Genomic DNA, 5461 nt, shown 5'->3' with positions numbered 1-5461 from the left:
TGGATTTTCAAACTGGACCGTGTTTTCTTCCTGCTCTTCAGAATAAACAAGCAGCATTGGTTTTTGGCACTGGAACGTTATTAAAAACGAAACAACGACAACACAAAACCTGTATGTGTGCATAATGAAATTAAACCAAATGGCACTGAAATAAATATATATTTATATTTATACATATCCTATTGGATAACTTTAGCAATATGCTGTTTAATAAATGAACTGGTAGGGTGTAGAATTTCTCACTGTTCAAGCAAAAGATGAGTTCAGTATGCTTCTTTTTAGTAACTCTGTGGAGTCACAAAATGGTAACTGAAAACAGAAGTATTTAAAATGGATACACTTGATTTTTTTAAACTATTGCTTAAAACAGAAGGATGACACCTGTGTTGTTGCACAAGGCCCACTAAAGCGCGGTTATATCTTTGCACAGATCCCTTTTATTTCAAATTAATTGTTCCTAATTTGGAAAGAAAACAGAGAAAGTGTTAGATGACCAAGAGACACTTCTAGAAGTTCTGTAAAAATCTATTATTTCATAACATTAGCAGCAAGTTTTTGAATTTGCCAAAATAACTTTTTTTTTCCAGAGGGAGCACCTAGTTTTATCTTAGTAATGTTTGTTCATAGACTAATGTTTTAAAATTGTGCAACCTATATCCTTGAACCTTTTGGGAAGGGCAAAAGCTACATACAGAGGTTGTAAAGAGGGGTTTTTTTTGTAAGTTTTTTGTTGAACTTGAAAGGGTATTCTGTGAAGGAAATTTTAGAGAATGTTTGTACTGCTTTGTGAAACAAAAGTCATGTTCTAATTTATAACTTATTTGCTAAAAGTTTTGTTACAGTTGTGTAAAAAATGTAAATCCTTGCATATTTTTACATACTGCATTTTGTGGTGTGGTAAAGAATTATATTGATAAGTAATTTGATTCATGAGCCAAATATCTATTTCTGGAAAGCTAAAGAATGCTATCTTACAACTGTGAATCCCTGTTAAGGGAAGACCTGTAGATTCAATCTGTTTTAACCAGTTCTTGATTTTAATTGCAGATATTTTGCATCAACAAAAATATTACCTATGTTCTGATTCAGTTTGTTTTTTGATTTTTTTCTCGTGAAGAGTCTTGTCTTTTACTGAGTGTCTTTCGTGTTAATAATAGACTCAGTTGAACTGCTAGGTCTTCTGTTCTTTTAAGAACACATGCAAGAATTTATTTCCACGTAGGAGAAATTTTTACTTTGGGAAATCTAGAAAACAATTTTAAGAAAAGGCAGAAATTACAATCTCCAGGCCTGTCTCTATCATTGACTCCATTTCGTAGTTATTCCATCCTTTTAGGGTTTTTTATTACCAAGAAGATTAATAATCTGCTCCCTGCCAGCCATCAAAAGTGGTTTAATTTTATTCTGATCCTGGTTACATTTATTATGAGAGACAGTATTTTTGAGCTACCTGAAGCTACTTTTTAGCTTTTTGAGCTATCTGAAAATATCAGAGCTTGTCTAGAACTCACAGATACTACTAATAATATACAGAATCAGTTGAAAAGGTAAGCAATTTATTTTACTGACATGACCATATAACTTTGCAAGTTGGAGACATTTGAATACTTAACAGCATGTGACATTCACATGTTTTGCTAAATTTTAGACGTATGTATTCCTAATTGCATTTCATGTTAGGTGGCTTTTTATTTTATTTTTCCTACAAGCCAGAGAGTCATAAAATGTGAGATCATTTCTAAATAAATAAAATGTACTGTTTAGAATTATGTCACCATGTGAGAATGTAAAAATTTCCTGTTTAACCCCTGCGAGTTTCTTTCATGGTGAAATTGTTTTACAGTATTTGGCGAATAGCAATTTGTGACAACAATTGTAATTATCTCACCCTTTTATCTTTACCTCCACACATCTTTAAAAGGGCAACACCAGCCTCTGGCTCTATGTGCCACTTTTCAAAGTTAAAGGCTTGAGATATCATAAGAAGAAATGATCAAAAAGAAATGAGAAGTTAAACGCAATTCTTACACATTAATTGAATTACTGCTTAAGTGCAATGTTAGCCCTGAATTACTTTTTATTTTTACGTGTAGCTGCTGGCATTTACCATAAAAAATGACTAAGTTACTTGAGCATGTCAGACGCAGTTCCTTACCAAAGCTTAGAGATGACACAACAAAGTCTGCTTTAAATAAAATTAAAGACTCACTGGACAAGTACGTTGCAAGTTCCATCATGTTGTAAAGATACCAAAGGAAAGCTGCCAACTGAACTCAGTCTAAATTCTATTGAATTCAATCTAATTTATAGTCATGTAATAGCTAAGGAAAGCAATTTTGGCAGCAGAGAGCAATCTGGTTGCTCCATTATCAGCTGTGAGGAGTGAAAAATATCTGTACTAATGCCACAAAACAAGAATATGTGGGAAATCTTCAGCCTTAGGATGCCCAGTTGGGTTTGCCATGGAGTTGCAGAGCACTTGCACACTATTGAAGCACAACAAGGATACACTGGAGAATTCCTTGTAAGAAGAGAAAAGTTCATGGAAACGGGTTGAGGGGAAGAGTTGAAAAGAGAAAAGAAAGGGGGGGAAAAGATGAGCAGACTAGAAAGAGAAAGATAATCTGTGTGACAATCATTATGGAAATAAAGACGTTTAGCTGATGTACTTTTTAAAGACAATCTTGCCTTTATTGTCTCTGCATGATATTTTGTACATACAGGAGAACTAATACAATGATATAATGTACCATATTCATATTTATTGTTTCAACATTTCAAAATACAATAGAATTCTTTATTGCCTAAGTGTGATTATACGCACAAAGAATTTGTTTCCGGTATATAATGTCTCAGTGTACATACAAACAGCAAGCAAATTAACAAACTAATTGGCATTCTAAGCAAATGACAATATAAGAAGTTTTTTGCACGTCTGAATATCCCACTCATATTTTTCACAGGTGGCATTTGGAGGGGACAGGGGCAAGGTCTTTCTTAACCCAAAATCTGACTTTTGTTATTTCAAATCAAATAGAATTTCCTCCAAACTTTTCTTTAAAAAAGGTAGAAGACTCCCAATGACCCAGAAAGAGCAATCTAAATGGAATGAGCAAATGGCACACCTCCTATCTCTTTCCAAGTTTGTTTTGAGCTGGGAAATTGCAGAAATTGATTACATTTGTAGAATGTGCTGAGTTTAATTCATTTTCCTATGGGCCTTGTATTTTGTCCTTAAGGGATTGTGTGAACGAACTCATTTGACTAGCTTGTAACAAGATAATTGCATAAAAATAGAGGTGGTTTAATTCACTAACAATTTTATGGTTGTGTGAATAGAGCTATGTTGTTTTATTAACTTAGATCCAATAGCAATCTTGAGAGAAAAGAATGAAAAAGAGGAGAATGGAGTAGTGGTTAGAACCGTGATTGTGAACCTATCAGAAGTGGTATGCAGAGCCATCACTCCAGGGGTGCCAGCTGTTGTCCATTGTACTTCCGGGTTCCATCTGGTCTTTGCACACACAGGAGCACCAGAAAGTGGAAGAGCAGTTCCCTGGTACGCATGCGTGTGTTGGGAAGTTTAGCTTCTGGTTTCCTGCACGCGCATGCACACTGGTTAATTGGTTTTCACATGTGCATGCACACCAGAAGACCAGGAGACAGGCGCACATGCGCATACCACACATGCACACCTGGGAGTTGCTCTTCCAGTTTCCAGTGCTCCCCTGCTCCTGTGCGTGTGCTCCCGTTTCGACACTCGGCGCTAAAAAGGTTCGTCAACACTGGGTTAGAAGAGCGACTATAACACTATGAAATGATTTTGGAGTGATAACATTCATATATACAAACAGCCCATGTTATATCATAGGATTTTGATAAATTGAGGACTGAGGAAAACCCAGGGCAAATGCAATCCATAAATGTTTTCTCCTTAGTGTCCTGTCATGCCCCCATTGGAGCCTGAATCTGTAGAGGAAGACAAGCCAGAGCTGGACCCCATGGAGATCGAGGGGGTAGCTTCATTGGTTTCAGAGGAATGTGGGGCGGAGCAGGCCGGGTCAGCCCAGGGCCCTTCAGGATTGGGACGGCTTGTTAGGAAGGAGGAACGGGGGCAGAATGGCCAAGAGAGGGCAAGAAGTGGACATAAGTGACAGAGCTCAGGCGATGAGGAAGAATCACCCCCTCCTGATCCCTGAGCACGGAGAGTGGAGAGAAGGCTAGAACAGCACAGGCCGACCCGATGACTCGGGAGGAGAGCACCCCTCCCCTCTTCATAAGGTACACCTGGGAACTGAGATTTAAGGGGACACTGTAGGGAGTGGAATTTGTCAGGAACAAATGCTGAATTGGTGGAGTTTGGTGTGCTGATACAGACAGTTGGAGCTTTCAGGACTGATTGCTTCTTCCTTACTTGTGGACTCAGTACCTTGTTCCTGACTTTGTGGACTCATTGTTTATTCCTTGGTTTGTGGACTCCTTTCCCTGTTCCTTTATTTTGATGGACTGGGCTCAGTCAGAGGCTGCCCTGTGTGTGTGAGTGCGTGCTTTGCTCTTTGAATTGCCAAGAACATGAGAGATTTTAAGAGGACATTTGGAGGGAAGTTTGAACTCTCAGCTGGCTGTGTGACCTGTGTGTCTTGTCCTGGGTCATCACAGTGTCCTGTGTCAGTGAAGTTCAGAATGCTAATATAACTTTTGTCTTAGAACAATCTTGTAATATAAACTGTTCGTTTGTATAGGCTTCCAGACATCCAAATTGGCTATCCTACCCATTCTGGACCAGTGTGTTACATATAAATGAGGTCACTGTACTTGTTAGAATTTTTCACTAAAGTGAGCTTTGATTGCACACTGTAGTTAACCATGTTTGAAATGTGTAGTCCCAGATCAGTGGGTATTGGCTGAAACTATATGTGTGGCCTGATAAAAATGTAATCCTTAATTCAGTTTGTTCTTCCATTCAATTTTCTTGAAAAGGTTTTTCAGAAGTGGTTTGCCATTGCCCCCTTCCTACGACTGAACAAAGTGACTAGCCCAAGATCACCCATTTGCAGTGTTTCTCAACCTTGGCGACTTTAAGTCCGGTGGACTTCAACTCCCAGAATCCCCCAGCCAGCAGAGCTGGCTGGGGAATTCTGGGAGTTGAAGTCCACCGGACCTAAAGTCGCCAAGGTTGAGAAACACTGCCCATTTGGTTTTGAGGCAAAGGTGGGACTAGAACTCACCGTCTCTTGGTTTCTAGCCTGATGCCATAACCACTAACGTGCTTTTGATCATATATAAAGCTGATTTAAATTAGCTAAATATAGTTAACATGAGTGCTCTCCTAATCACTTACATTCCCCCCCCCCCCCTTGTACAATGGCAACTTTTTGGAGGATACCTCCCAGTCATGGAGTCTTCAGTTGTGTACCCAGGCTGCTTAGCAGGATTATGAGTAGATACACTATGAAAAGTT

Source organism: Thamnophis elegans, chromosome 5 (genome assembly GCF_009769535.1).
Source record: "Thamnophis elegans isolate rThaEle1 chromosome 5, rThaEle1.pri, whole genome shotgun sequence".
Lineage (NCBI taxonomy): Eukaryota > Metazoa > Chordata > Lepidosauria > Squamata > Colubridae > Thamnophis > Thamnophis elegans.
Note: the sequence above shows the minus strand (reverse complement) of the source record.